This window comes from Dermacentor variabilis, chromosome 6 (genome assembly GCF_050947875.1).
Source record: "Dermacentor variabilis isolate Ectoservices chromosome 6, ASM5094787v1, whole genome shotgun sequence".
In the NCBI taxonomy this organism is placed as follows: domain Eukaryota; kingdom Metazoa; phylum Arthropoda; class Arachnida; order Ixodida; family Ixodidae; genus Dermacentor; species Dermacentor variabilis.
This window is the reverse complement of record NC_134573.1, coordinates 83,989,040-84,011,688: the sequence shown is the minus strand read 5'-3', so window position 1 is coordinate 84,011,688 and position 22,649 is coordinate 83,989,040. Positions and strand designations below refer to the sequence as shown.

At 48.9% G+C, this 22,649-nt stretch overlaps 1 protein-coding gene and 1 pseudogene across 1 annotated transcript in view; both read right to left on the bottom strand.

Annotated features, from left to right (window-relative positions):
- Window positions 1-22,649, bottom strand: part of LOC142584912 (uncharacterized) — a 375,477-nt gene that overhangs the window by 223,537 nt on the left and 129,291 nt on the right. The window lies entirely within an intron of this gene.
- LOC142584911 (very long chain fatty acid elongase AAEL008004 pseudogene) overlaps window positions 7,300-22,649 on the bottom strand; it is a 43,659-nt pseudogene continuing 28,309 nt past the window's right edge.

Below are 22,649 nucleotides of genomic sequence, written 5' to 3'. Positions count from 1 at the left end.
GCGAAGAGATGTTGCATTCAACTGCTGACCACCATGGCGTGTACACGTCACGTGAGGCTATGACGGCGCCACATTCGGCCCCTTGGGAACCGATGGTTACCGCAGCGGCCGTAGAGTACAGCGCAGCCTCACAGTCGAGGATGACAACACGCCCTCCGACTCCGCGCTATGACCAACGCGCTCAGCGCACGCCTTCTCGACGCCCGATATATCGTCGTGACACACGCCACGAACCAACCTACTTCACGAGGGAAAATGATATCCGCTTCATTGACGAACAACCAAGGTTTCGACCTCTCCCGGTGTGTTATTCCTGTGGTGTACCGGGTCATATATATGGTGGTTTCGCAACCAGCGTATGACCACGTGGTATGGCCAGCCTTCAGAGTTTTCTCGGCTCTCCGAACGGCCACGCCGTGCCCCGTGGCCAGCACACGTATCACCTGGCGACGAGTATTGGCCGAGCAGCTCCCGGAATCGCTCCCCGGCATCTGACAGAAGTTTGACACCCCAACCGCAACGTCGTGCTCCCCGTTCTCCCTCACCGCTGCGTCGCACCACGTCCCCTTAGTCACCGGAAAACTAGCTAGCGCGGCCGATGGAGGTGAGGTCGCTGGAGACGTGCTACTGACAGAAATGCCTCCTGTGTTGATGCAGAAAAATAAAGTGCCCGTTCTTGTAGATAATGTCCCTGTGATGGCTCTGGTGGACACAGGCGCAACAATTTCGGTCATCAGTGTCTCTTTTAAACACATGTTAGGGCGAAAGGTTTTGTTTAAATGGGATGAAGATTCAAAGTTCTGTGGAGTGAGTGGCGAGCCGTTGCGACCTATTGGGGTGTGTAGTGCTGACGTGTTTTTGGGAGGCCATGTTATTAAGACAGAGTTTGTAATTATTCCTCGGTCGACCCATGATGTTATTCTCGGCATGGACTTCTTGCGGGAGTGTGGTGCTACTGTCGACTGCCGCACAGGGAAGGTATTCTTAAGTGGTAGGATGCCGTCAGGACTCCTGGAGAACCCTGTAGATCGCGAAAATACACTGTGTGTTTGTGGTGATACGTTCGTACCTGCATCATCTACTGTTTGTGTTCCCGTTGTCTGTTGCGGCGCCGATTGCGACAGCTTCGATGCTACCGTAGAACCGATGCGCATTAACTGTGTGAAGAAGAATGTGTTGGTGCCACATTGTGTGGTGTCGATCAAAGGCGGACGCACTGGTTTATGGACCGTAAACTGTTCTAAGGAACCCGTTCTACTACCAGACGGCCTGAAATTAGCCTTCGCCAGGGAACACGCGTCCTTATCAGTGGCTGAACTTACAGATGTGCCGTAAGAACCCGATGGCCACAGTTCGGAAACGGCCCTTTTGTCGATGGTAAATAAATCGCTCAGCACGAGTGAACGCCGAAAGTTGGTGGGTGTGCTTCCGAAGCGCGTTTCGGTATTCGACTTTGCGCAGAAGGACAAAATACCTGCCATCCCCGCGTATCGAACACGCCATACCATCAAGACGGGTTCGGCAAATCCGATTAGACAAAAGCCATATCGTGTTTCACCATCAGAGCGCCAGATTATCAAAGAACAAGTGCACGAAATGATGAAAAGGGGAGTCGTACAAGGGTCAGCGAGTCCGTGGGCAGCTCCAGTGATTCTTGTTAAAAAAAAAGATGGATCTTGGAGATTTTGCGTCGACTATCGCCGTTTGAATGATGTAACAGAAAAGGACGTGCACCCACTCCCACGTATTGATGACGCAATAGACTGCCTTCATTCCGCCTCTTACTTTTTCTCAGTAGATTTACGATCCGGCTATTGGCAAATTACGATGCATCCTGACGACTAGGAGAAGACTGCCTTTGTAACCCCTGACTGGCTCTTCGAATTTAATGTGATGCTATTAGGACTGCGCAACGCTCCGGCAACTTTCGAGGGATTTATGGACACTGTTCTTGGCGGCTTGAAGTGGAACATTTGCATGTGCTACCTCGAGGACGTCGTCATCTTTGGCCGCACCTTCAGCGAACACAACTCGCGTCTGGATATTGGCCTGAACTGCATCAGAAACGCTGGCCTAGTTTTAAACTCCAAGAAATGCCGCTTCGGAGACCGCCAAACTCTTGTGCTTGGGCATCTCGTCGATAAGGATGGCATCCGCCCTGATCCCCAGAAAACAGCAGCCGTTGAAGCGTTCAGTGCACCGCGCTCTGTGAAGGAGCTCCGTATAGTTTTCTGGGGCTTTGTTCCTATTCTCACCGCTTCATTCCTAAATTCGCCGATATCGCGTATTCGCTGACATGCCTGCTACGAAAAGACACCCCTTTTGAGTGGACTCCTGAGTGCGACTCTTCTTTTCGTCAGTTGAAGTTTCTGCTGACGTCACTACCGGTTCTTCAACACTTCAGTCCTTCAGAGCCGACGGAACTCCATACGGATTCCAGTGACACAAGTATTGGTGCCGTCCTAGTTCAACGCTACGGTGACCGCGAACACGTGATCGCATATGCAAGTCGCCCATTAAGTAGGTCCGAGCAGAATTACACTGTCATGGAACAAGAATGCCTCGCGGTAATATTTGCGGTTCAGCGGTTTCGTTCTTACCTGTATGGACTCCCCTTTACAGTGGTCACCGACCACCCCTCACTATGTTGGCTTGTGAATCTTCGGGACCCTTGTGGCAGCCTTGCGCGCCCAGCGCGCAAGGCGACGACGCGCTGATGCGGACTGCCTCTCGCGTATGCCACTTAGCACTACGGACTGTGACGCCGACGACTTCGATCACCTCGTGGCTTCTGTGTCGCCGCGTTTTCCAGACTTCGACTGATTTAAAGCCGAACAGCGAAAATACGATAAATTAACACCGCTCTTCACAGCTACGACCGCCTCGACGACAGCAAACCATTTCTGTGTACGTGATGGACTCCTGTATAAAAACAACTTTTCCAGCACTGGCGCACGTTTTCTGCTAGTAGTACCGGAGAGCCTTCGCACAATGATTCTGAGTGCTATGCATGACGACCCTACGCCTGGTCATTTAGGTTTGGTGAGGACGCTCTACCGGATTCAGGAATGCTTTTATTGGCCTGGAATGCCAATCTGTTGAGACGTATGTGGCCTGCTGCATGCAGTGTCAGCGCCACAAACGGCCATCTACTGCTCCAGCTGGTCTCCTGCAGCCGATCCCGCCTCCAAGCACGCCTTTCCAACAAGTGGGCATTGGTTTCGTGGGCCCTTTAGCAAAATCAGCCAAGGGAAATCATTGGATAGTTGTTTGCGTCGACTGCCTCACACGCTACTGCGAGACGGCGGCCGTGCCCTCCACAAGTGCCACTGACGTTTCAACATTCCTGCAATATGTCATCCTGCGACATGGTCCGCCTCGCGTGGTCATCAGCGACTGTGGACGACAATTCACAGCGGATGTCGTAGAGGAGGTGCTTCGTTTGTGTGAATCCCACTCGCGTCACTCGACACCATACCATCCACAAACGAATGGGCTTACGGAGCGCACCAACTGAACACTTGTAAACATGCTATCCATGTATGTTTCATCCGACCACAAGAACTGGGATGACGTACTGCCTTTTATCACGTATACGCGTTCAACACCGCCAAGCACGAGACTACCGGCTATAACCCTTTCTTCCTGCTGTACGCACGGCCACCCCGGTACACAATCGACACTGTTTTCCCTTTCTGTAGTCACGAAAATCCCGCTGTTGCCGAGATTCTCTGCCTTGCCGAAGAAACCTGTCGTATTGCTCGTTTGCGCACTTTTGCATCACAGGACAGATCAAAAGCGCGCTACGACATTACCCACCATCCGGTAACCTATCGCCCTGGGGATTTATGCTGGCTGTGGACTCCAATACGGAAACGCGGGTTATGCCAAAAGCTTTTCGCCACCTACGATGGACAGTTTGTTATTATTAAGAGACTCACAGAAGTCACCTATACCATAGCTCGCCTCGCGGCGAGTCGTAGAAGAGCTGTCAAGGCCCAATTGGTCCATGTCGCCCGCTTGAAATTGTTCACTTCAAGACAAATGGATTGCGTCGCCCGGTGGGCTTTGTCTGCGACGAGATGAATGTTACGCGTGAGGAAAACGAAGACCTGTGAACGTGCTTGCGGTCCCGGGTGGGGGAAAGAAGAGAACGACGCTGAGTTCATCAACCAGCTGGCCGCTCTTGCGCTCACCTTCGTGACCAAAAGTAAACAGCCCCGTTCATCCGTAAGGGTGATAAACGGTCTCCTTCGCGCGTAACAATATTAACAATTCATGCGCAAATTATGAGTAATATGATGGTGTCCCATGCTTTACAAAGGTGCGTCGGCGTTTGATATGATAATTGTTTTCTATAGGCATAATCATACTTTGATCGAGGACTGACGGAAGCTTCGTTATTTTATTCAGGAAGCATGTGAGTCGCGCATTAATCTACCCTCAATGATATTAATGCAGTGAGGTGTAATAATATTACAATACGATAATATTTCCTACGAACTCGCTCAAGTTGCGCTTCACTGTCTCCGTGTTTAATCAGTTTTTCTTACTGTATTTTTTTCTCCTATCGACACTTACCGCTTCAGAGTGGTTGAGTGGTTCCTTCTTATGCGGCTCTGTCATTCAGGTAATTGTCATATGACCTGAATTCAAATACTTTTTTTTTGTAAAGAAAGCTGTAGCTGCGAGGATCGTTTCGCACAAAAGATTTGTAGACTCGGAACTATGCCAGGCCAGGTGCACAAACCGGCCTCGGCCGGCGTTATTCAACAAAGCTTACGCATTTCACAGTGAGCACAAATTCCGTTTATAGGGAACCCTCGAAACTCGAAATTTAAAGAATGAAACCTAAGGGAGTAATCAGACAAGCGCGACCTCGCCAAATGTTGTGCATAGACCCAGTTGTAAAACAATCAGGCGATATTGCAGGATATACGTGTAGACCTCACTGAAATGAACATATTGTTGACTTCTGGACCGGTCCTGCGGCATTTTGATCCGGCGGCGTCAACTGAGCTGCACACTGACGCCAGCGGTGCGGGTGTTGGTGCTGTGCTTGTTCAACTCTGCGATGGCCGTGAGCATGTAATTGCCTACGCTAGTCGGACTCTTACCAAAGCGGAGACAAACTACACCGTTACTGAACTCGAGTGCCTAGCAGTCGTCTTCGCCATTCAGAAGTTCCGTCCCTATCTACATGGCCGCGCATTCACGATAGTGACTGACCATCATTCACTCTGTTGGCTGGTTGGGCTGCGCGACCCGTCTGGCCGGTTGGCCCGCTGGGCTTTGCGCCTTCAAGAGTACAGCTTTTCCGTTAACTACAAGAGCGGACGCTGTCACACGGATGCTGATTGCCTATCCCGTCTCCCTTCGCCGCACACTAAAGCTGAGGATGATGACTTCGACAACTACCTAGTTTCCATCTCTTCCGACTTTACAGACCTGCGTACCTTCGAGAGCGAGCAACGTTGCGAAACTACCTTGAAATCCCTACGGGCAGCTGCACGTGAGCCAGCAGGAACAACACCGTTTACTTTTCGTAATGGTTTGCTGTACAAAAAAAATTACTCGGCTGATGGTCCCCCATTGCTTCTAGTTGTGCCCGAAAACCTGCGCTCGGCTGTCCTTCGTTGTATGCATGACGATATCACGTCCGGGCACCTTGGCTTTACACGCACACTACACCGACTTAGACAGAGATTTTTCTGGCCCAAGCTCTGGAAAACAACGAAACAGTATGTCGCCAGCTGTACTGTTTGCCAGCGCCACAAGCAAACGACGACGGCCCCAGCAGGCTATTTACAACCAGTTAAGCCACCGACGTTACCCTTTGAAAAAGTGGGCATCGACTTGCTTGGCCCGCTCCCAAAGACGTCAGCTGGCTACCGCTGGATTATAGTATGCGTAGATTATCTTACTCGCTACACGGAAACGGCGGCACTTCAATCTGCCACTGCAGCAGATGTCTCTTCATTTTTGTTGCATCACGTCATACTCCGTCACGGCGCTCCCCGTGTTGTCATCAGTGACCGTGGACGGCAATTCACCGCCGACGTCGTTGAAGAACTTTTGCGGCTTTGTGGTTCTGCATATCGTCATGCCACTCCTTACCACCCGCAAACCAATGGCCTCACGGAGCGGACGAATCGAACTCTTACCAACATGTTATCAATGTATGTCGCTGCTGACCACAAGAATTGGGACGCCGTCTTACCTTTTGTAACGTACGCGTACAATAGTGCCAAGCACGAAGTTACTGGATATGCGCCGTTCTTTTTGCTGTACGCCCGCGCACCCCAGAGCTTTCTGGACACTATTCTACCTTTATCGTGCCAACAGGATCCTTCCATCGCCCAAACTCTGTGTCGTGCTGAGGAAGCACGTCGACTGGCGCATCTTAGGACGTTGTCCTCACAAAGCAACAGCAAGATTCGCTATGATGCGCGGCATCTCCCCGTCAGTTTTACTCCCGGTGATTATGTTTGGTTGTGGACACCTGTTCGCAAAAAGGGATTGTACCGCAAGTTTCTCGCCACTTACACCGGACCGTTCGTTATACTCAACCGCTTGAGCGATGTGAACTATGTCGTCGCCAAAGTGACGGCAAGTAATCGGCGTTCACGGGCGACGCAAGTTGTTCACGTGGCCAGACTCAAGCAGTGCCATCACAGGTCCCTTTAACTCGCTCGGCGAGCTTCGTCTGCCCCCGGGGAAAATGTCGCAGCACTGCGCGGCTGCGGCTGAGGCAGAGAAAGACGAAGTAGAGTGTGCGCGCGTGACCTCGCGGGACTCTGCGCCGGCTGGGCCTGGCCTGTAGCTTCCCTCTCGGACCTCGTTTCACCGTTTCACCCTGTAAATAAACATCATTCGTAACAATATAAATGTGACCTAAAGGTGCTTCACTTTGCCAACACTTGGTTCAGGCTCTTGGATCAATGTCGGGCGCAAGGAGGCTTCGAAACACGAGGCTAGCTCGGGATTCTGCCAGTCATCCACTCAGTACGGGCTCGAAAGAAGGGATTATCTACCCGACTCCGTTCCTTAGATGCATTACAATATTACCATTTTGAATTCATTACCCTTTAGATTATTTTTCACAAGAAAACACTATATACTATGCGGTCTTTTGGTTGCCGAGATATTATTTCTCAAGGTCCCTCACTCTGGGAAACACTGTTTTGAAACTGGTGTGATCCTGGAAATTCATTTCAAACGGAGACGTCTTGAGAAATCACCGGTATACAATTCCCAATTTGCAATATGTGTCGTAAAGTAATTCATTATAAAGTTAATTATTCAATCTCTGTTATATGTGTTTCGATTTCTAGTGCTAGTAATGTCCGCCGCTTCGAATAATTCATTTCAACGACAAAAATTATGCCATCTTCCACAGGCAGTTTTTAATAAGTCGGTAAAACTTGAAAATGATCACCCCGCATAATTATGACATTACAAAGAATATAAATCTAGCGGGGACGAAGGCGTGAGCAGTCGTATTTGTGACGCCATTCTGTGGCTCCATTTCCACTAAGTGGCCCACGCGTAGAGCTAGAGAGGACACAAAGCTCTTAGCCAGTAACTACCTGCATTCTACTCAGATGTTTGTGTAAAGCGCCAGCAGGGAGCTGTTCGTCCGCAGGCAGCTCTTTTTTATAATTTTTCCTTGTATGGGAACACTCATGCGGCAAAGAAACCTTTCTACCGCATTGTCCCATGACAGTAACTCACAAGACAATGACTGACAGCGTTGAGGCTGTTATCCGTGTCTTGACCAACCATGTATTCCTCATAAGGTAGTACGTTTTACGGACAAGCCAGAAACTCCCTAATTACGAGCACTGTCTGTTTCGCGTTATGTTTGTAGTCAGCATCATGTTCAAACAGGAGTGCAAGACTACCCGACAGTCAGTTCTTCATAAGATATCTATCAGCACTCCGGAAATCGCGGTGATGCGATCCACACCACAGGCACGTCTTCGAAGCTCCTGGCACGCAGTCCTGCAAAGTCATCGTGATGGTTCAAGTGGCTGAAGGTCATCCGGCCCAAGCGTGCGGCCTTTAGTCGCTCTTCTCACTTCTTAAGGGTTCGACTGCGGCATCCTTCACGCCGTCGAGGTCCTCTCGAATGGGGTGACTGGGCTTGGCGAGGTAAGTCTTGATGTAGAAGTTGATGAACAAACAGAGTATCAGGAACGTCTGCAGATTTCCCACGATGATGAGTTTCCTTGGGAAGCCGCAGTCGACGAAGAGCGGAACGGACATGTGCACGATTATGATCACGAACTGCACGATCTGCATGGTCGTCAGGTACTTCTTCCACCAGAGGTACTTCCGCACACCGGGCCCTAGCGTGGCGAGGAAGTAGTACGAGTACATGATGACGTGGACGAAGACGTTCAGGCACATGCCCAGCGCGGGCTGGCCCTCGGGCGCGAACAGCGTGAAGAACCAGACGTTCCCTACCACGATGGTGTGGTGGATCACGTGCAGGTGGGTGATGTGGGTGAACTTCTTGCGCAGCACGAAGAAGACGGTGTCCAGGAGGTCCATGTAGCGTGACACCGTGTACACGTAACCCGTGCGGTAGTACTCGCGCATCTCGTCGGTCATGCGACCGGTGAGGCCCTGACACCAGAGGTTGTATTGGCCGCCGGGCAGGTAGGTGAACTGAAGCACTACGTAGAGGAACCGCAGGTTGATGAGCACCAACGCCAAGTTGTAGACTCGCACGATGTTGAGGATGCGGAACGGCTCCCGATTCTTCATCCAGCGCGGGCCGGCCACCTTGACGAAGTAGAGGTAGGCGGCCAGCAGCGCCACGACGAAGAGGGGGTCCATGACGAGCGGGTAGTCCCGCGTCCTGGGGTCGCCCATCTGACGGATTTGGTGCGACAGCGTGACGGGGTTTAAGCTGAACTTCATGGCGGCACGCTGGGCTTTGTCGGGGCCGGTGTTGGAGCTTGGGAGGGTTCTGCGTGAGTCAGCACATAAATAGGCTCTCATTGGCATTGTAACTAAAGAAAGCTGCGGTGCGCAATCTCCTCAAAATGCATTTATCGACGAGCATACCATTGTGGTGCTGTTAAGCTTTGGCGACAAGCAAATTACAAAGAAAAACAAAAAAACCGACTATTAAGAGAACGCTAAAGCAACGAAGGCTGCCGCCGGTGAAAATGTAAGCGTGAAGTAAAAGAAATGGCACTGAAAAAAACCTACGCTAAACGAAAGTGAAAATACAGCGCGTAAGCGTCAGAAGAATACACTAATTAATGAAAGATTGCCAAAGATACTTGCCGCTGTTGCTCGCCATACATGTTTTCCACCAAAGCTGCTATTATCAGCACAACTTTAGACAATTAAAGTGTGTAAAACCATCGCTTCTGTTGCCAGCCTCTCTGCCGTGCGTGTCTCGCGGTATAGTGGCAAGAAGCTATTTACATGCTTTAATGAGCTCAGATTGACCCGAAGCTAATCGCGTTTAAAGCTTACATCATTACCAAGAGCCATAGCACTTCAGTTCTTGCGCTGAGGTTTTTATTTATTTATTTATTTTTTTGCTATGAAACCAGATGGCAGGCAAGATCAGCCATGCAAAAATGAGGGTAATGAGCGACCATTCAACGGGGATCAATCACCGAGCCACAACGCCACTGTCAGGACCACCACGATACGCGCATTAAACGCGTCTTTTAAATGCTTTCGATATATTTCTATCAAGCTGCCACGCGACAGAAACGTTGAGCCAGCAGTTCGCGCAGTGGCTGCAGCCACCCCCTGCACAGGTGTACATGTACCGCCGTACTTTCCGCCGCGACAATGGTTACACGAATACATAATGCGATTCCGTTCCTGGAATGCTGCCAACGTCAAGAGCCAGCCTCGCTCGTGCGAAGGAACTGCAATTTTTGTTTTGCGCTTGCGCGCTGTTAAGTTTCAACTGGACGTTGAACACGATGGGCTCTGGGTCTCTGTCGCTACGCACTGGAGTAATTCTTTGAAGCAAAATTCCTCGACTGACTGGTTGATTGATTTGTTGTTTGATTGGGCTTGACTTCACAAAGCGATACGCGAACTGTGAGAGACGCCGTAGCGGAGAACTGCTGATAAATATTCACTATCGGTGGTTTCTTGGCGTGTGCCAAAAATTTAAGCGCGCCAGCTCTTTTGCATTTCGGAATGCGGGCGCCGTGGGCCTTGAGAACCTCATACTCAGGGTCAGAATACCACTTAACCTCTTGGCCATCACGGATGGTTATTAAGAGATAATGTAACGTTCGTTTCATTGCTACTGCTCGTGTCCAGTCTGTGCCTCAGCGAGTTTAATCGTGTAAGGCGTGGTTTGGTTTCCTGTACGTTGTGTTTCACTGCATGGTTCACGGGCACGCTGGCCTAGCTTTCTCCTAGCTTTCCTACCGCCCTTGTTCTTGTATTCTGCGCAGCACGTTACTTGTTCTGCACCACTTGTTACCTTCTGCAGTTCGTGTGCAGCTCTGACGCTTTTGTTGTTATATACTGTGCGTCCCACGTTAGTTGTGCCAAAATTGAAAAAAAAAAGGTATGCAAGCGCCAGAAGGACAGAACCAATGTGATGATGTTTGCCGTCGCTTGGAGCAAGTGAGACTATTTTGTGTGTATTTCGGCTATTTACATAATTAGTTTCAATAAGAAATCAATTTCTAAATTAAGTATTATATTCAGAGCAAGAGTGTCGATAGGAAAATTGTAGAACATCCTGAAAAAATCCTGATTCAATTTTCTGCTTCTCAGTACGCCCAACATAATAGTTTTTTCCCAGCCTGAAAGAACCTCGCGAAAGCCAGAGAAGAAGTGTTTCGCTTGGAAAAAACTTTTATGTAGCGCGTACTGATCAAGAGAAATCTGCGTCGGGAATTTTTCAGGATGGGCTACAATTTTCCCATTGGCACTTTTGCTCTGAATATAATACTCGGGAAGTTGAAAAGGTAATAATAACTAATTATGTAATTAAGCGAAATACAAGATATAGTCCGACTTGCTCCAAGCGACGGCAAACAACGTTACCTTGATTCTGTAGATCTACGCCTCGGTTGTATATTTCAACATTTTGCATAACTTACGTGGAACACATGGTATCTGTTCCAATGTCTTTAATGTGTTCTCGATTTTCTTGCATATTGCATTTCCTAGTGGAAGCGCAGCAGTTAAAAAAATTCCTGTCAAGAGCAAGAAAGGCTCCTCTTAATTAAAGCTCTCCTCCTGCATAGTATTGCAATGCTAGAACATATATAAATGCAAAGAAATGAACAGGACATACAGTTGATATGGTCTCCAGCAAAGTGGACACCTAATTAGAATACCAACATTGATTACTATACTCCATGGTATCCGCAGTAATCCTTTACAAATTGATATCTAGTCCGTGATATCAGCTGCAAATTTTCTTCAAAACGCATACTTCGTGAAATTCTGTGATATTGAATGCCACATATATTGGCGTGTCGTTTAGGAGTGAATCGTACTGTGAAATACTAGACGTGTTCATGTAGTCGCACATGTACTACGCACGTGCTATCCCCACGTATACTATCACGCACAAACCACGCAAATGAAACTCGTGCCCCGAAGTCGTGGGAAATGAAATAGAGAAACGAAAAAGTGAACTTCGACGTATACTTCCACCGAGAAAACAAAAGAAAACAAGAAATCTTGCTCTCGACGCAGGCCTGGCGCACTTCCGATTGGCAAGTAAGCCTTCTGAAGAAAACTAGAACAAGAAAAGAAAGACTTGTCGCTTCGAGTGACACACCTACCTACGCCCAAGATGCCGGGAAGCGTTGAGGTGGCCGGGCTCGCTGAGCGGCCGCTCCGTTCCCTGCCCCGCTACTGCTGTACAAACGCTGTCGCTGCGGTTTGGCGAATGGAAGGAGCGTCGACGTGAGGGAGAAGAGCGTCTCCAGCGAAGGAGGAACGAGAGGAAACGTCTTACGACGGACCCCTCGTTCGGAATCGCGCACGACGTGAGTTTTTCTCGGGGCGAGCCCTCAATTAACGCAGTAGCACCACGCACTAGGATGAGCCGGGTGGTGCGGGGTTAAACGAGCGACCATTGTTATCGGTCACCGCGCATCCGGCGCCAGTGCGAGCCTTCCTCATAAGGAAGACTGGCGAGGGCTGCCGCTCGCTCCATTAGAGCGGCGAAAACACGGGGAAGGTGGGTGAGGGATGGAAATTCAAAACGACGAGCAAACCGAGAACAAGGTAAAAGAGGGAGCCAACGTTTCGACAAAGGTGACTTGTCTTTTTTTCAAGGCGTCAAAGGCTTTCCTCGGCACAGTATATTGTCACCTAGTAGCGCGACGGTGAAGAAAGAAACAATTCTCGGAATGGCGAAACTAGCGTTTTATTGGGCGAACCTGTGCCCTCAAAAACAGGCTAAACTAATAGAACGGCGACGGCGGCGAACGCAGACGGCGATCATCGAAAAATCTGATGAGTGGATCACGCGCGTCGGCTTTTATACGCGAGTCATGAAAGGTTCCAGAGTTATCGCTGGCACCTGCGTGTCTTCCAGAAAGTTCTACACAATTCGCATCGCGCATACATGCAATCAGATTACACAAGGTTCGGCCGTTCGGCGACAACAGACCCTCAGAAAGAATCATCGATAAAATTCAAGAAACTTCCGATACATGCAGGCGCGACCTGCACTGTGCGTAACATACCTTAGGACCCGCCGTGGTTGCTTAGTGGCTATGGTGTTGATCTGCTAAGCACGACGTCGCGGGATTGAATCCCGGCCACGGCGGCCGCATTTCGATGGGGCGAAAACACCCGTGTACTTAGATTTAGGTGCACGTTAAAGATATAGTCAAAATTCCCGGAGTCCCCCACTACGACGTGCGTCATAATCACAAAATTGTTTTGGCACGCAAAACACCATTATTTAGCTTCAATTTTTTAACATTTGTTAGGCGGTAAAACGTGGTCACCCGATAAACTAGTGCAGGGGTCAATATATAGGATGTAGGTAAGGTTCTTCTAAAGGGTAGAGGGGGTAAGGCGGTTGGGTGAAGCAACGACAGAGGGTGTGCTAGAGCGAGGGTGTAGAATTGAAAAGAAAGGTGTGCTATTCACACGGCCGTGACACACAGCCGGTGACAAGGCCGGGTTCAGCCGGCCGTGTGTTTTTTCGTGGAGTTTTTCGAGGCCTGGACTACGGTTGGGGGGGGGGGGGGGAGGGCGGTACAAGGAGTATGATTTCATCAGGCTTGCTTTAAGTGGTCCCATGAAAATGTTGGCATACGAGGGAGCGAACAGTGTTTCCATGTTAGTGCCGAAAGTTTGCAGGTAGTGAATAGAATCGAAGTCGAAATATTTGACCGTGAGAACTAACCTAAGGGGTGACAGGTAAACTTCAGGAGCGTGCGCTTGGGAACTGACTGCGAGGGATTTCGATATGGCTTCAATTTCTTCACTGATGGGTGTGTTAGTGTAAAGATTGTAAACATCGAAAGTGACCAGAATAGCGCGTTCGAAAAGGATTTGGTTGGCGTTAATGCCATGGCGCGTGTCCTGAACAAAAGATGGGAGGGTGGTGGGGATGTTTGACAAGTAGTGATTTAAGAATTTAGACAGTGACTCGGGGGCAGGTGTGTTGTTATCAGACACTACAGGCCGACCTGGGGTTTCCACTGCAAACATTTCTTCTGCCGGAACCTTATGTATTTTAGGAAGAAGATAAAAGCGGCCTGTTTCTTTGTTCTTGGACATCATGAAGCGATATTCGGCTTGCGTGATTAGTTCCCTGTACAGGAGCTCCGCTATCGGGCTTTGCACGATGTTGCTGTAGTCTGAAGTTGGGCTAGGGTTGAGTTTTCTGTAATCGGTGCGGTTGCTCAGTTGTTTGGAGGCCTCATTTTTGTACTTTTATATAGACCAGATTACAGTTACTGCCGCCTTTGTCTGTTGGTTTTGTTAGGTTATTATTTCTTTCCGCGAGTTCTTTAAGAATTTGGTTCTGAGCGGGGAACAAATCGGGACGTACTCGGCTCTATATTCTTGTATCCAGTTTCTTTTTTCTTTCTTTGTTTGTATTGCGCATTTAGCCTGCCAATTTGACGGAAAAGACGGCTGGCTAGCCCTCTTCGTGTTCCCGGTTTCTTGCTCAAAGTCACAGCGCCGCCGCTAAGGACGCGGTACTGACGCGTGCGTGTGTGGACGACGCGGCGACCCGTTCGCCTTGACCGTGGCCCACAATGGTCTTCGGGCGCACGCAGTGTAAGAACTAGAACGCCATGGGCGCACCTCTGTGACAGCTCAGCCGCGACCGTTATAAGCCTTGCTAACAGGTGTCCTCGGCGGGCGCAGGCGGTGTGCCGTATTCAAGTCTTGCGCGAGGAAGTGACAATAGTGAGAGGGCCCCTCACTATATATTTGCTACACTATAATCACGTGGAATCAGCAGCCGATACAAAAACCTGCCTTACAGCGCCTCTCCCCGACCGTGATTCGTGGTGCCATAGAAAAATGGTGAAGTTGCGAGTGCGTGGTCCTCGATTGGAGCCACGTGTACATTTGTAAGATTTCTTTTTTGAAGTATTGCTTTTTTTTCGCTTTTTTAAATTATTGCTGTTCTAGGTAGTTCACAGCTGTATGTGTATATTTAGTGATGTGCTCTAGCTCGCTAACAAAAACTATCATTTAGTTTCTATAGTGATGTTAAAGGTGCATTAATCTTTCCTATAAAGAATTCTGTGCTAGCATCTATGCAGTGTTTTCCATCTGCATATTCCGCAGGGCGGTAGCAAAAAGCTGTGCAATCTGTGTATTCACTTGCATGAGCTGGTTATACTTGTTCATTTAATGTAAAATACTTGTGGAAAAGTGTTAGACTATTTCTGTGGTCTTATATTACAATTCTGAAGCCATTTATCTTGTTTGTAAAACACGAACATTTAACAGAGATTGGAACAAGACAGTGCGATGACGAGCACTTGCTTTCAACTGCTGTGGTTAATGCTGAAATATCAATTTACGTGGGTAGAAAACTCATAAGCCTCCGTGTTCTCTTTTTTCTATTTCTCTATGAGATGTTCACGCTTTACACATAATATCATGCAAGAACCGGCCCAATCAGTTACGCAGTGGAGCCGCCTATTGTGCATGTCAGTTCCAATAGCTTGTCGGAATCTAACAGGGGGCCGGCTGCTTTGTTTACATTTTTTTTTGTGCAGAGGCATACGAGCACTTTGTGTCAAAAACGACAAGCACTGTGGATACAGAGGCAAGGAGGCCGAAGGAGCTGAACAAGCACCTGAACAAGCACCTGGCCACCATGCTTCGGGATGCAAAATAAAGATGGTTTGTGTTAATTGCGTGCCCTAAAAAGTGTCCTCTTTGTCTCAGAGCTGTCACATCGGCCGACTCACGTGTGATCGAAATTAACTCGCTGTAGTGTTGGAAGAAGATGTTAATGTGTGCAACTTCATCAAAAATATTGCATGAACAAAAGAACTCGTTCAACACGAATAAGAACACTTGTAGAATGTAGCTAAACAAGAGTGGTGTCATTTTGCATAGCTGAACGGGAACATTTCCATGTAGCACGCACAAACGAGAATGATATCGTTGAGCGTAGCCGTGCGAGAACTATCTCGTCAAGCATAGCCACACGAGAACCATATCGCTTAATGTAGCCATATGAGAATCCAGTTCAGTGACGATGTCCAATCATACACATGTGACATACGGCGTCGTTGAGTCTACGGAGCAATAATGGCGTCCAGAAGTTCTCGTGAAATTCTCGTACATATGTTTTCAATAGGGTAGGAACGAAAAGAAAAACTCAGCGCCCTTCCGCTCTGTGAAGAAGGATGACCAGGCAAACTGTGTATGTAGGCCCCTTGATGGCCAACTGCATGCACCTCCGACGCTGGTCGGCCCGGCATTGCACTATCTTCGCGATCGGCCCAGGTACGGGAAGTGCTTAACGCCGGCTCCACATCCGCCGCGGGTCGGGCCGGTATTTCACTATTTTCGGGATCGGCCCACGTATGGGAAGTGCTTAACGACTGCTTCACCTCCGCCGCGGGTCGGGCCGGCATTGCACTATCTTCGTGATCAGCCCACGTATGGGGATCGAGTGCGTAACGCCTGCTTCACCTCCGCCGTGGGTCGGGTTGGTATTGCACTATTTCCGGTATCGGCCTACGTATGGGTAGTTTTTGCTTACCAAGCCAACAACGACACGAAAATTTCCTTGGATGGTGGAGGCATACAGCCTCGCTGTAAAAATCAAATCTATTTGTGCATGCGTACATATGTACCAACTAGCGCAACTTTGTGCACATATCACGATATCGAATAAAAAGGGGGTCTTCTCACTTTTGCGAATGCACTACCGTGGCGGGTCCCCTCACTTTAGCAACTGTGCTGTATAATGACTGCCGTTGCGTAACCGACAGCGTATGTTTGCCCGCGCAGGCAAAACGAGGGCACAAGGCGGCTACTTCCTGTAGAAGTCCGTGCCGCTAATAGGGAGGGAGCTATTCCTTTCAGCGGTCGTGCGGAGAAGACTGAGATTTGACGCATCTGCAGCGGCAAATCACGGCTCGCAAATGTCGGGTGCGTCGTGTGCAGTATGCCACTTGCATTTTTATTTTTTAGTCGGTTTAAAAATATCGCCTTTGACCGATAGCACAATCGGTGGGGTTGTGTGACACAGATAGGTATGGTTAAATGAGGCTTAAGTGAAGAGTTGGAAACAGTACGCCTCCGGCGACTCACATTCAGCTGTTCATTCAAAGATGGAAGCACCGTTAGCAAGCCCGTTAGCGTTCACGTGATGTTAGCGAATCTAGGAGTAAATCGAAGGAACTGTGAGCAAAAGCCTAAGAAACTGCGTGGCTCATCTACTTAGCGAGGTTGTTTAAAGGCATCAACATCATCGGTCTTTGCTAGATCAGGTATTATGCCGTCCTTGTCCACTGAGTGCCCCAGAACCAGCGTTTGATCACTCTCCGAAATGGCATTTCTTCTCGTGTTGAGCATAAAAACCCGCTTTGCCTCAACAGTCAAGCACAAGATCGAGACGTGCGTGGTGCTCCCTGAACGAGGGCCCTAAAAATCATGACGTCGCCTACGTAGCACTTGCACACTTCCGCTTCAAACCACGTAGTATGTTGTACATGAAACGCTTGAAAGTTGCAGGCGCATTACACAACCCGAACGGCAATCACATTAAATTCAAAAAGTCTTTCTGGTGTTACGAAGGCCGCTTTCTCCTCGTCTGCTTTGTGTTGTACGCGGGTTGTTGACTAAGAACGAAGACTGATGCTCTGAAATCTTAATTTCGGAAAATTATTAATCGGCACTTTTTCCCTGTTGATCTGGTTCTCAGTGGGTGAAATGCACGCGTCTCGCCGTCTCTACCAAGCCGATAGAACATGAGTAAAGCCACCTTTGGGCGCCTACTTCAATATCGCCTCCAATGTCTTAACTACGCTTTGTTTCATGTCAGAGCATGCGCCCACTTTTACCGTGGGGTTACCATAAAGGACTGCAGGAGTACTTCGTGGCTGCTCCACTTACTATTAGAAGAGGACCGGAAATGAACGCATACACACATATACACACACAAGACGGAGACAGGACGAGCGCCTCTACCAAGTGCTTTATTAGGCTTTAAAAATTTGATTTATATGCTTTTCGCAGCTCGTCCCCCTATTCGGTTGTCGTTGCAGCGGTCGAGGCCTCACAATGACAGGTAAAAGACGCGCGAAGAAGAAAGGCTGAGACCGCAAACGAGGATTCGACCGGCCGTACTACTCTACATGCATAGGGCTTCGCACAACGTGGAGAAGGTTGGCGGTTGGTCTAAGGTGCCTGTGGTGTTGTCGTCACCGAACAAGCTCGCACGCCTATGCCCACGCATCCGTTGCACTCGGTAAAGAAAAAGAAGGTTGTGGCCAGAACCACAACACACGTTTTGTTGAGTGTGCCGAGTGTGCCGTATAGGTGTGGTATATCGCATACCTCTGTCTTGTGGTGAGTCCTACGTCGGGAAAACTGACCGATGCGCAAATGGCTGTGCAAGGGAACATGCGTTATCCGTCAGAAATAGAGGAGATGCGCACTTGCCTGGGCATAGTGGTTCTTGCAGACGTGATCCGCTCTTCTCAGACATACAGATTATAGGTAAAGGTAAGAATACGGTCGCTAGAGACAAATTAGAAGCCTGCCACATCAAGAAATACGGAGATGGCTTAATCAGTGATATCTGTTGACTTCTATCATTCAGAAAGCACCTTGTTAGGATTTGTACCATGAAACCATTATCTGTCTCTGAATTTTTTTTCTCTCAGTTGTGGTCCTGCGGCTCTGCGCCTGTCTTCGAATTCTTGTGCACTGTGAAAGCGATATTGAATACCTAATAAAACAGTCGGTAGGGGCGCTCGCTCTGCCGCCTTCGTCTGTGTATGTGTTAATTCGAGCCCCTATTCTAATAGCTGTACTTAAACATGCCTGAGAGTGCCACATCTGGACTGTAAAATCCAGGAAGATCCCACGAAGATGGTTGCGATGCTTGAGGGAAAGGTAGAAAAAAAAGGACATTGCTTTGACACGGAAGAAGATATAGAACCAGGCGTAGTTAACACCCCCGTTGGAGGCTAGCTTTAAGTAGGTGTCAAAAGACGGCTTGACTCATCTTATCTAGCCTGCCTTGATAGAAACGCTGGAACGCGAGCATTTCACTAGCTGGAGAGGATGCAGAAAGGCATGAAAGCGCCGATTAATAATTTTGAGAAATCAGAGCGCCAATGTCAGCCTTTATTGAGCAACCCCCAAATCTGTATAGGGAATGCATTACGTGTGCTTGCCGTTGTCAGACGCAGTGATAGTGTCATTGTACATATACCTGAATTCTCGCCATCGCTGTGGTGCTTCTGTGGGAACGTGCCGGGGCTGCGCCTGTCTGGTGCTTCGTGTGACGTTTCGTCTCTGGTTTTCAGGCGCGGCCCCAGGAGTGCGCGGTCAGACGTTTCAACGCGAATGCGTTAAGGGCCCCGTGTCGCCGAAAATTCGGCGTCGGCGTCCTGTGTCCGGCGTCCAGCGTCGAACGACGTTCGGCGAAGAGAAATTCGAACCACGCATAGCCAACCACACAGGCCCTCCATGTGGCGCAAGGAGGTTACTGAATTGAATTTCTAAAGAAAAAATGCGTAGAAAAATCGTAAAGTACGACTGACACACAACCTGCAGGCATGATAACGTCGGGATGTAATTTGAATATACGAGAAAACATAATTCTGTTACGTGAAAACTAAAAAAAAAAAAAAGAAAACTCCAGATTTGCGCGCGCAAATGTCAAAGGCCATAAAGTGGTGCGCCCGGTTCCTCGCAACACCTCCAGATGGCGCTCGCCTCCGGCGCACGTCATGTGCGGCGGAGGTATGAGGTGCTCCGGGGTGTGTGGAAAGGTGTAATGGTTGTAGGACTTACTTTTGGAAATGCGGTTGTTTGCTTTAAATCAGGACTCGACGGAAACCAAAGGTCAGTGGGACACCTCGCATTGGGCGCTCACGGGAAGACTACAAATGTAGCTGTGCAGGACTGGACTAGTTCTGAAGTGAGGGGAGCTCACAGTAAAATTGATTATGAAGAACGACTGAGGAATATAGAAGAAATTAAAAGAGCTGGGAGAGTATTTAGGTATCTGTACAGGAAAAACATTGATTCACATTGAAGGAAAAGAACTAGGAAGCTTACCAGCAAGTATGCGGCCTGTAGGGTGGGCAGCACAGTAACAAAGAACGTCAAGCGGAAAGTCAGAGATGCTGAAATGATCTCATGGGTGGTGGCAATGAAAAAGAAACCAGCCATGAGTAACTACTTAAAAGGAAAAAACGAAATCAGTAAAGAAACGATTTATGATAACTCAAAGGGAAGCGCATCACTTTTCAAAGCGAGATCGGGATGCCTTAGAACACGCACTTATAAAGCGAGATATAAGAAGGAAGAAGAAGCATGTGCTGGCTGCCGTAAAGCTAGGGAAACGATGGAGCATGTTTTATTACAATGTGAAGACATCTGCCCAGCGGTCGATTTAGGCACCACTGGCCTGCTTGAAGCCCTGGGTTCAGCGAGAGCAGTGGAAAAGCGAAGATATCCGCAATAGAGATTAGTAAGAGGCGATTGGTAGATTGGTGGAAGAAAAGTAGGGAAAGGACAAAAAACGGAGACGTACAAAAGCAAAGTTCGCAATAGGGGGTCAGAAAATTTGGTTGTGGGAGTTCATAGTGTTTTATTATTATTAATTTTTTTATTTTTTAACCTAGGTAGGACATTAGGCAGTATAATAGCAAGAGCTTGGTGGCGCAACCCACCACCCCGTTCCAAAGGGAACGCTCGTAGCATCCATCCATCCATCCATCCATCCATCCATCCATCCACCCATCCATCCATCCATCCATCCATCCATCCATCCATCCGTGGGAAGTGGGAAACCACATCGGAAGTAAGAAACCGGCAATCGACCATTGATTACTGTGTGGTCACAGAAGGTATTCACGATAAGCTGAGAGAAACAGTCATTGTTGAGGAAGGGTATAGCAGCATAGGGACTGACCATAAACGCATAACTTTGAAAATGGTATATGTAGTTGGGAAAGACAGCGAAGAGCACAAACGGCCCGGTCGAAATTCCAACACTGAACAAATAACAAATGTAGTCACAAGAGTCGAGGAAGAACTTGGCAAATGGCCAAGCAGAGAGTGGGAATATAGTGAGCATCTAACTGTAATAACCACAGAAATACGGCAAGAGAAGCAACATGTTCGGTGGAAAGGAAAAAAAGAAACCGAAAAGCTGGTGGAACGAGGAGATACGAGAAGCGATCGCCGAATTACAGAAAGCATCTCGAGAGCACAGGCTGGCAAAGAAGGCGCAGTTGCCGCAGGATGAAGTAGCCGGTAAATGGGAAATATACCAGGAGAAATAGCCTATGGTTCGAATACTGGTCCAAGCAAAGATAAAAGGTGAAAGTGAACGTTGGTTTTCAGAAATACGTGAGAAAAAGAAGGCCGCACCTAGAATATTTTGGAACCACATAAAATTATTGGGCAGGAAGTCAACAACAATACAACAACATATCTTAGACGAAGATGGAAACAAACTGGAAGGGGAAGCGCCAATAAATTACATCGGAAAAATAACAGCCGAATCTTTCCAAGGCAATGACGAGGTTGTATTTGAAGAAAAAAAATAGCATGAAAGAGAACCAGATGGAAAAGGAGCTGGTGCTGACATATTTCAACTGGAGGATGGAGGACGAGGATGAAACTTTATTATTGCAGAAATCGTCGCGCGGTTTATTCCTGGGTGGTTCCCTCTGACAGGGTTCCACTGGCGATCGCGGCTCGCCGGGCCTGGTCGAGGGTCGCCAGTTGGCTTCCCAGGTCCAGTTCGGAGAGTCTCGCCTCCCAAGACCACGTAGTGAGTGTGTGTGTTGTGACTCGTGGCGAAATTGCGTAGCCCAGATGGTCGGTGCATTCGTGTGTTACGTGCGCGAGTGTCACTGTGTGGTTGCTACACCAGGGACATGTCCGGGACGTATAACTGTCTGGGGAGATTGCGTGTAGACAAGACAAGTGTGGATATGTGTTAGTTTGCAGGCGGCGCCAGTCCCTTGCCTGGAGTTTATTGAGAGCTTTGTGTGGGGGAGCGTACTGTGTTATTCCGAGACGTTGGACCTGTAGATTTGTTGACTTGTCGTTAATAACTCGTGAGTCACTCGTCGGCCTGTCGGGGGGGGGGGGGGGATTGAAGAACGGTGTGGTCTGCCGCTCGGCTAGTGAGACCTCGAGCTGCGCAGTCCGCCTTTTCATTGCCCCACAGGCCTTCGTGCCCGGGGCACCAGACGATACCGTGGGTCAATTCTAGTGAGCGGCCCACGATTCGAATGGCTTGTATAGGGAGTGTTCCATTCATGTATAAACGACATGCCGCTTGTGAGTCCGTAAGGACGCGTGCGGACCTTCCCTTGCTCTCGGCGTCGCGAACTGCGGGAGCGATCGCTGATGCTTCTGCTGCTGCGCTGCATGTGGCGCGGATGGAGGCAGAGGTTACCAGGTTCCCCTGATTGACGACGGCGAGTGTGTATTTGGGTCCGCAACGTGGCGACGAGGGATACGGGCTAGCGTCCGTGTAGTATGTATCTGGGTCTCTCAAACAGAGTTTGTGCAACTTGCGGGCACGCGCTGCTCTTCTGTCTTGATTGTGGGAGGGGTGCTTGTTCTTGGGGATAGGGTCTACTACAATGTTCTCTCTAATGTGGTTAGGAAAGAGTTGTGTTTCTTCTTTGCAGTACTGAGGTGTCAGCGGGTACCCTAGCCGTTGAAGAAGGTGTCGTCCCTGTTGAGTCTTGTTGAGGCGCTCCCTCTGCGCTATGAGCGTGACACTTGCTAGCTCCTCAAAGATGTTGTATACGCCTAGCGCTAGTAATTTCTTTGTGCTTGTGCTTGGCGGTAGCTGTAAGGCCGTTTTTTACGCCGTTCTTATAAGAGTGTCCATGCGCTCTGTCTCGCTTTTGCGTTTGACTTGATATGGCAGTGCGTACGTGACACGGCTGATGAATGTGATGCTTCTGATAACGTGATTTAATTTC